The sequence below is a fragment of the Gossypium arboreum genome, chromosome 4 (assembly GCF_025698485.1).
Source record: "Gossypium arboreum isolate Shixiya-1 chromosome 4, ASM2569848v2, whole genome shotgun sequence".
NCBI lineage: Eukaryota > Viridiplantae > Streptophyta > Magnoliopsida > Malvales > Malvaceae > Gossypium > Gossypium arboreum.
This window is the reverse complement of record NC_069073.1, coordinates 27116899-27127506: the sequence shown is the minus strand read 5'-3', so window position 1 is coordinate 27127506 and position 10608 is coordinate 27116899. Positions and strand designations below refer to the sequence as shown.

The 10608-nt window shown below is 38.9% G+C and overlaps 1 non-coding gene across 1 annotated transcript; it reads right to left on the bottom strand.

Moving 5' to 3' along the window:
* Positions 1 to 549: 549 nt before the first annotated feature.
* LOC128292502 (small nucleolar RNA R71) lies at positions 550 to 655 on the bottom strand. Its single transcript, XR_008282487.1, has one exon. It is a non-coding gene; the product is annotated as a small nucleolar RNA R71 (small nucleolar RNA).
* Positions 656 to 10608: the final 9953 nt, after the last annotated feature.

Below are 10608 nucleotides of genomic sequence, written 5' to 3'. Positions count from 1 at the left end.
GACCTTTACTTTTTGACGAAGAAATCGATCGAACAGTTCATAGAAATCACAGAGAAATAAGGTGTAGTTTACGATACACAAAAACGAACAAGAAGACAATACTCAACCTCCAACCGATTTAGATGGTGAAAACCAAGACAATCACCGCCTCCGCAATTGCGACTAATCAAAATCTCGCTCCACGTACTATGTATGACAATGCTAAACCGTCTTTAACAGGAACTGAATCAAGTATAGTTAGACCTGCTATTGCTGCGAATAATTTTGAATTAAAACCTAACATTATTCAGATGATACAGCAGTTTGTTCAGTTTGATGGCTTGCAGGATGAAGATTCCAATACTCACTTAGCAAATTTCCTGGAATTTTGCGATACATTCAAAATCAATGGCGTTTCTAATGATGCCATCCGTCTTCAGTTATTTCCCTTCTCACTGAGAAACAAAACTAAACAGTGGTTAAACTCGTTACCACGAGGGTCTATCACTACTTGGGAGCAAATGCCCGAGAAATTTTTACTAAAATATAATCCGCCAACTAAAACGACTAAATTACACAATGATATCTCTTCTTTTGTGCAGATGGACTTAAAAACACTTTACGATGCATGGGAGAGATACAAGGATCTATTGAGAAGGTGCCCTCACCATGGGTTACCTCTATAGTTGCAAGTTCAAACGTTCTACAATGGTGTGAATCCCTCGACAAGACAAATGATTGACGCTGCTGCTGGCGGAACTATCAACAATAAAACATCGAAAGATGCCTACAAATTCATAGAGGAGATGTCACTGAACAACTATCAGTGGCAAGTCATGAGGACTAAGACAACAAAAACAGTCGGCATTTATTACATCAGTTCAGTCACCATGCTCTCTAATCAGGTAGAACTTCTCAATAAAAAGATTGATAGTTTTCTTAGTTCTACGCAGTACATCCAGTAATGAGGTGTGACTCAAGGGGAGGAGGTGTGCATACAGAATACCAATCCTTCAATCCTACAACTGAAGAAGAACAAGTCAACTATATGGGTAATAATAACTTTAGATCTCAAAATAACCCATATAGTAATACCTATAATGCAGGTTGGAGGAACCACCCAAAATTTTCCTGGGGAGGTCAAAGGAATCAAAAGCCACAAAATCCTCAGGGTTTTCAACAGCCACCTTATCACCAATAGAAGAAGTGGAACATTGAAGAGGTGCTCTTTAAATTCATCTCGGTGTCAGAAACCCATTTTCAAAATACCGAGTTGCACTTAAGAATCAACAAGTATCGATCCAAGGACTCGAAACTCAGATAGGCCAGCTGTCCAAACTAATCTCTGAAAGACCACAAGGTAGCCTTCCAAGTAATACTGAACCTAACCCGAGGGAATACCTCAATGCAATTAGTGCTCAAAATAAGGACGGACTCGTTATACCCGAGCCAGAAATACAGCAAAACAACGCGATGAACAAATGACGAGAAGAGGTAAATGATAATGATCCCAAACATGTAAGTACGAATCATGAACCTCATGTGCCATATCCTAAAGTGATGATGAAAGACAAAACAGAAGAACAATTCGGTAAGTTTGTCAAACTCTTAAAGAAATTACATATTCTATTGAAGTGATCATGAACCTCGTGTGCCATATCCTATTGAAGTTCTTTCGCAGATGCCCAACTCAGCAAAATTCTTAAAAGAACTTTTGAGCAATAAAAGGAAATTAGACACTACATCGCATGTGGAACTCAATGCAGTCTACTCAGCTATTCTAAAGAATAAGCTACCTAACAAATTGAAAGATCCAGGGAGTTTTAGAATTCCTTGCTTAATTGGTAGTTTATTTGTGAATAATGCTTTAGCTGATCGAGGGGCAAGAATAAATGTTATGCCTTATAAAATGTTTAAACGACTAGGTCTCGGTGAATCCAAATAGACTAGGATAAGCATACAATTGGCTGACAAAATAGTTAGATTTCCTAAGGGTATTATTGAAGATGTTCTCGCTAAAATTGAAAAATTTATTTACCCAGTAGACTTTGTTGTCTTAGATATGGATGAGGATAACGAGGTACCTTTAATTTTAGGACGACCCTTTGTAGCAACTGCCAGAACCATTATTAATGTAGGCACAGGGGAGCTAACACTTTGTGCAGGTGACGACGCAGTAACACTCTAAGCACGCGACTCAGTCCAAACCCCTAAGACTCAGGATAATGCTACAAAAACTGTCGATGATAAAACTAATATTCAATCGTCCTTGAAGGAACCTCCTCGAACAAAGACAACAGAGATAGTGTGCTACTATCATGAAGAGAACAAAGACGTCCATGAAGAACGAAGACTACAGATAGAGGAGCTAGGCGAATGGCGAGAACACAAACCGAGAACACATGATAAACCGAAACTAAGCAAAAACAAGCCCGATACCTCTCCTAATCAACTTTAGGTCGACGATATAGTCTTACTAGATGCCGTTGATCCTCACATTGTCACTACCACACCAAATGAGGAAATCCCTCTTACGGTACTCAGTATTTTTCCATTCAGTACAGTAGAGGTGAGTCATCCCAAGTTTGGCACTTTTAAGGCACCCGTTTAAAAACTTATTTTAAAACTGACAACAGGAATGAGGAGTATGAACTCCTCAAACCACCATGATCATTCAACAGAGAGGTAAGTCGAGCTTAGACTATAAATAAGTGCTTCTCAGGAGGTAACCCGAGCACTAACATATTTTGATTTCTTTATTTTTTTAATTTCTAACACTTTGAATCATTAACTTAATCTTTGAATTGCACAGTTTTCAGCACACACGGCCAGGCACATGGGCGTGCCTAAAGTTGTGGCCAAATAGGGGATGAGAGACGGCCGTCCGAGACGGTCGTGTTGAAGCAGGACAAGATTTCCCTAAAACACGGGGTGCAATAAATCCCAACGACCGTGCGACATGGCCGTGAGTGAACTTGATAGGAAGATCACGGGCGTGGGATAGAAAACCACGGGTGTACCAGGGACAAGGCTCGATTCTATTTCTCCGACACGGACGTGTGACACGCCCGTGCAATTAAACTGTGGACAACAATACACGAACGTGCCACACACGCCAAAGACACACAGGCGTGTGATAGTAGCCGGGCACGACCACATTTGAAAAATTCAAAAAACACGGGCTACCCTCACAGCACACGGGCGTGGCCCTAGGCCATGTGCCCCTCCTCTATATAAACAAACCACTGTTCATATTCTTCCTCCTTTCAAAACCCTAGCCGAAAGCCACCCTCCCCCTCTCCCAACCCCTACTCCCTATTCTGGCCACCATTTCCTAGATTCTCACTTCCTTAACCCCCAAACCACCCTCAAAGTCACTCCACTTGCATTAATCCCTATTTTCCCCTCCCTATACCCTCTATTTTCCCACCACACGATTTCCTCTCCGTGTCACACGCTTGTGCTCGCCACCAACACGCCCGTGCGCCGTCATACAACAGCCTTTGGTTCACTTTCTCAACTTTATTTTTCCAATTTGTATTGCTAGATTAGTATTCTACATGCTTTACATAGATATTGTTACTATTACAAATATGTTTTAGACAAGTTAAGAATTTGCTTTAGAATTTTCTATATTTGACTTATTTAAAACACTAAATAGCATATACTAGTTTTAAGCTTATTGCTTAACTATTGATGTATCTTGGATTCTATCAATGCTCATATATTTTCAGGTACATTATGTCGTCATCGAGAGGAAAGAAGGCCGTGGTCCCATCCTCAAAGAGATGTAAGGGATCGGGTTCTTCCTCGATACGAGCTACAGCCAAAGTTCGGCACCCATTCCTTGAATTTCCACAAGCTTCGCAGGAGGAGCTACTTCAAATACTACGCGCACGACCTATCACCACTGGTTGTTACATTGACTGGGCTACCGTAGAGCAAGTCCAGCTCATTGATGCCATCCACGCCCTCCTGTCTACAGACCCATGGGAACGGCACTTTCCTATTATCGAGCCCACTTATTTAGAGCTAACCTTAGAATTATGCTCTACTTTTCATTTATAGGTGGTGATGATGAACAATGACGACCTAGGCACCATTCACTTCCGATTAGGCAGTCTAGTTCCCTCGATGAGTGTCCCAGAGTTTGGAGTTGCTCTGGGACTTTACATCGATGAGTTTATGGAGGAGGGAGACATGAATGCACTACCACACAATATCCACATCTCCCCCTCCTTGAGCTGGAAGGCTTTGGAACCACTCTATTCCAACTACGACCCCAGCCGCTCGAAATCCTCAGCTCTCCCCCCTTCCCTCCACTATCTCCATGCCATATTGGCTCACACATTAACTAGGAGGATAGAGAGCACCAGCGTCATCACCACCCACGACGCCTACTATTTATGGTGCATGGCGAATGCACACGTAACTGACTTAGCCTACTTCATTGCTTTCGCCATTCGCCATCAGACTGAGCGGCATAGGAAGTGAGTGATCTCCATCGGCCCCTACGTGACGCGCCTTGTAAGACACTTCGGCCTCCTTAACATCGCGGCCCAGTCATCAGTGCTTACACTCATAGGTTAGATGTCCCCACAGGGCATCATGACTATGTTATGCATGCAGATGATCGAGCCCCGATGTTGGACCGACCCTCCTCAGTACCGTCTGTCTTATGCCATTGACTAGGAGGATCTTGAGGACATTCCTAATGATGTTCCCCCACAGCACGACGAGCCTTCGACCGCGCCACCTAGGGAACGACTAGTTCCTACAGCTGCTTCATTGGCACATCTTTCCGACCGACTCGCCCACTTCGAGCAGTACTGCACTATGCAGTTCGAGATGATCCACGAGCGAGATTGGCGACGGGACTGACAAATGGATAATATGCAGGCCATGATGCAGCAGCTGTGCCAGCACTTCCACATCGCACCTCCAGCACCACCACCTGAGGGCCCCACCGACGAGGATCATTGAATCCTCCTATTTTATTTTTATTTATATTTATATTTTATTTATTTTATTCTTATTTTTCTTTTGATTTTATTTTCATTTCAATTTTCTTATTTTGAAAGACATATCTATATTTGTAAATTTTTATTTTCCATTTTCTAGTATTTCTAACAAGTAATTCTACTACACTCTCTTCCATACCAACTCTTAATAAGCTCTTCATGATTCTATAGACTTCCAAGCAAAGCTGCTAGGAATATTTTATGCAATGAGGAAACAAATAGGGAACAATACCTAACGAGTGCCATGTTCAACGACCCAATTTCTTCATCTAGCCAAGAACAGTGGCCGCTGCCATTTTCCCCAAACATTCCAGCCTCAGAATCAAGCTCTATATCCATCTAATAGGGAGTTTCACCTCTTTCCCTCTTATGATTTTTTTTATGTTGACTAGTCTATCTTTGTACATTGAGGGCAATGTACATCTTAAGTGTGGGGGGGTGAACATGGAACCTAACTTTTTGTATTATTCTCAAATCCCTGAATTTGGTCTTGTGCTTAAGTGATTTTCTCATAATAGTGATAGAATGAATTTTGATTGATCTATAACTATTGTTGGAATGTCATGAATTAGACCATGGGAATTATGCATGATTATTTGATTATAGGACATTAAAGAATCGAGCATGATAAGTTGATATTTTGAGAACTAAAATTTTTAGATTATGTTCCTAAACTGAGGTATTATCTTGAAATTTTAAGTATACAGGAATGACATCAAAAACCTAAATTTTTGGTGAGATTTTTGAGCCTTTTGAGTATATAGCTTTCTTTCTTGCTCACTTCTTTTGTGGTTTGGGTGTGTCAACATTGAACTGTTATTCTAGAACTTGCTTCGATTATACATGTCAAGACCACACGTATGATTTGATATACTGAGATGATAAAGGCACTTAAGATTTAACCCATTGACTCCAAAAAAAGCCTTCCCACATAATTAAACCCTTAGTGAACCCCTTTTGAACCTATTAACCTTTTTCTTTGATTAACCCTCATCATTAACCCATTAACATATTATTGTTGAAATCTTCTTACGTAATTTGACCCTTTTTATCGAGATTGAATTTAATATTTTTACCTCACTATGTTCACCATTTTTTGTTACTGAATCATGAAGTATAATTTCTGTATTGTATGAACTTGATTTGTTCTTAAAAAAAAAAATTGTGTGTAATTCTCAGCAAGCTAAAGTTGACATGAACTCATGTAAAATAGTTTTAGCTATTTATTTGTGATTCGGTAATTAAGTTTTTGATAATGGGGTAACATATTGAAATTATCTCGATTCTAACCCCTGTTCTTCGACCTGTATCCATACCTGTAACCTAAAACCCATTACAACCATGCAAAGACCTTTCGATTAGTGTATCATATCATTTACAAGTGGTGGAGATTTGATTTTCAGGCAAGCCTATGGTAATAACTTTTCATGTTAGACAATCGAGTGCTTAATCTTGACCTTTAAACACTTTGAGTGATTTGATTGAATCTTTAGTGAGGATGTCATCTCATGTGTATTTAGGACTAAAGTTAATTACTTAAAGGAAAGAGCTTACCTATAATTTTATTATCGAAATATCCAATTTAGATTGTTTGAGGCTTTAATGCCCCTATAGTTAAATTCTCACTGTATAATTTTTCGTGGAATAGTTTGTAACATTATCAATACTAATTATGTGATTGAAAAGAATGAATTCTAGCAGTAAGTGAGAATTTTGCTTGAGGACATGCAAATGCTTAAGTGTGGGGGTATTTGATAAACTCTAAATGATATATGTTTTTACCCCAAATACTTAGCATATTTATGGACGTTTACTACTAGATTTGTGGATTTTGGTGCTTTTAATCAGGTTATTTCATGTTCTTTACCCAGGAGAGCATCAAGAGTCAAAAGGAGCCAAAAACAAGCCAAAAAAGGGAAAAAATAGACCAAATCGAGAAGACCTACACAGCCTAAGCCTTGCCACATGGGCAGCTCACACACCTGTGCCTTTCGAGGGTGTCGACCAAGGTTTACACAACTCACACGGCCTGGCCATTAAGCCTACACGGCCGTGGCAATTTAACGGATCGCACACGGCCTGGCAACCACGTCACACTGCCATGGCACACGGGCGTGTCCCTTTTTCAAGGAGTTGTATTCTACACGAAAAAAAAGATACTTAGGGGGAAAGAAAGCCAATCAAAAGCCTATACAAACACCCCAAGTATGACCTAGAAAGGGGGCTCTCCAGAACTTTTCTGGAACACAGAACCACACGTCGAGAATTACTTGAAGGAAGCCAGACAATCCATCTAAAAAGTTGGAGCTACTCCAAGACTGTAGATCTCTCTTAGAATTCCTTCAGGTGTTTTAGAGTTTTCTTTATGTTTTGTTATTTTCATACTTTTGAGATGTACTCTTATTTTATTATGAAGTAAACCCCTTAGATACCTAAGGGGGATAAAACCTATAATTGATGTTATTATCTGCTGAACTGTATGATAAATACTTGATTTGTTCTTAATTATGTGTTCTTAATGCTTAAGTTAATATTCCGGGTATTAATTCATGATTTGATGTGCTTATACAGAGGAGAAATAGACCCTGCCTAAGAGTAGATTTGGCATAATTAAGCGGAGTTGATCGAACGCCTACAAATAGGGTTATGAGATTTTGCCGAATTAGGGTGAAACCTAATAAGGGGATCCATAGATCGAGTTAATGTAACCCTAGAGTGTTAATTAGAGAAAAGTCTCAGTTATTCAATCTAGGGATTAGGCGTTATTAGTCTTGAATAGGGATAATAACTTAACTTAGGGATATCTACGGAACAAGTCAAGTGAATTAATCATCCAGTTCAGAGTCAGATAACAAGTGAAATCTATGTGGATTCCTCCTGGGGGGTCGTCTTTATTAATTGCTTCTCTTCAAGTCTTTTTTCAAATTCTTTCTTCGCTTTAATAAAATTAGTTAATTAGTTTAGATAATTAGTTTAATAAACAAACCCTTTTATTCTTAGGCTAGATAATAAAATGATAGCTATTTCTAGTACTTTTGGTTCCCTTGGGTTTGTTATCCCGATCTTGCCATTACTATACTATTGTTCAATAGGTGCGCTTGCCTTTTCGTCGTGATAGTAGTTAGTCTAGGTTTGATCTTCATTATAAATATTTATTACTTGTTACGAATCACTACGATCAGAACAACAGCAGTGATGTGATCTTGAAAAATAATCAAGAATAGTAGAAATGAAATTAGGTGATGAATAGGATATATAATTAAAGCTTTTTGAGTCTATTTTCATATGAAAGAAACAGAGTAAGCAAAAGAAGTGTATATTAAATGATATTTGAATTTTAGTGAGACAGGGTCAGAGTGATTTGTTAATCCCCTATTCTAAATTTATAAATTCACTAAACATTGCACAAAAAGAATTAGGAGTTATAGTTTATATTTATAAATTCCTTAGTGAATCTACTTTTAATAGAAACAAATGCTATGGTTATTTGAATTCTGTACAGGGAGAAAATTGATTAGTAGTGAGGAGAGGTCTGAGTAGTCGAACAGTACAACAGGGTAAACTTTAACTAATAAACTGTACTAATTGGCTAGACCAAAAATTCTGAAAAAAAACTTAGTAAGAATATATATGAGTCTAGTAGGGAAAATTCACAATTTTAAATTTTGAGTTTTGTGACTCGAGTTATGATTTATTTAGTGACTATGACGCAGGTGGGCAGTTTTATAAGGAATAATGAAATAAGTTTTTTTGATTTGTCTAAGTATTCGGGAAATTTTTAATGTTCCTCGTTTAGCCCTGAACCGTTTCAATTGCATGTTTTAAGGTCTAAAGGCCCTTTTTATGGATATATTGAATGAATGTAAACAAATTAATTTTAAAAGCAAATTTTATGCCCAGAATTAGTAAGTTAAGTTAGGTAACACCTCGTACTGAACTCCGGTAACGGTCTCGGGTAAGGGGTGTTACATAGTATATTTCTTTTTTGGAGTTAGAAGAAATCCTGATACAAAATCCATATTGACTCTATCCCATTTCCACTCAAGAATCAATACAGGCTGCAGTAAACCAGATGGTACTTGATGTTCAGCTTTGACTTGTTGACAAATAAAACATTTTGATACAAACCCCGATATATCCCGGTAACACCCCTTACCCATTCCCGAGATCGGGACCAGGCATGAGGCATTAGCAGACACATACTCGGACATTTCGAAAAACATGGGACATAAAATTTTGTTCCAAATTTAAAACCAATCAGAAAACATCTTAGTGTCCTTATTATGGGCCTACGAGACCATAAACATACATTGAGAACGGTTCGAAATCAAACCGAGAACTTGAGAAAGTTCCTGGAAAATTTTCTGGGTTAAGCCTCACAAGCCTGTGTGGAAGCAATGCACACGCTCGCGTGCTTTGGGACACGCCCGTGTCCCCTACTCGTGTGGAATTTATTGAATTTATTTCTCATATCGAACTTAAAGTGGTTTTCACAAGACCAAGCACACTCATATGCCACTCGCCCGTGTCATTCACACGACCAAGACACGCTCGTGTGGTCGCTCGTGTCGAAAAAATTGAGTATTCTATTTATGATGTCAGCATGCATTTAGGGGCACACGATCAAGATACACGTCTGTGTGCTAGGCCATGCTCTCTACACGGTTGGGACACACGGCCGTGCCTTTACCTGTGTGTTTACTACCATGCATTCTGACTTAAAAATTTTTGGTACAGGGGACACACAGACGGACTACACACCCATGGGGCTATCCATGTGTCACACACGGCCTAGACACACGCTCATGTGTCTACCCGTGTGGACCTTATTGGGCTATTTTCCAAGCCTTTGGTCACCCTCTAATATTCATATCCACTTATAGTTTTCGATAACACCAAACATGGTCTAATTATACTCTTAAATGAATTTAGCATACCTCATTGCATGTAAACCTCATCTCATCGATTTTATACATGCTAGGTTATCCCCTTTATATTAAGGATTTCTATGACTTGTAACTCAATTAAGCTTGGCTCATTATCTTAACTCATTGCAAAATTGTGGCCTAACCACCCCATGTGATTTGGTCATATTACTTATGACTAATTGTAACACACTATATTTAATCATCACAAGAACATTGGAACATAAACATGCACAATTTGGTAGGTCATAACCTACACCAAAATGACCCAATTCCCATGGCCATGTACAAGTGAATATGTATCCTTTTATAAGCCTTCAAATTGGCTAATCAAATGACACATATAAAAAAATAACAAAAGCCCTATACATGCCATTGAACAAAATAAGAGTATCTATATACCAAAGCTAGACAAGATGATAGTGTGTTGATTCTCCAGCCATTTTCCAACCTGTATGAGTCCTCGAGCTCTGTAAGACAGGGAAAAGAGAGGGGTTAGCATTTACATGCTTAGTAAGCCCGAATAACTGGAAAGTAAACATACTGATTAATTAGCATACATCCATATTAGGCAATAAAACCAACAAGCATGAAATAGTTTCCCTATCACATGCGCTCAATCAATAAGTTAGTCCCATAACAATACACCATGTAATTTGTCTAAGATGAGCTCATCATTCAAC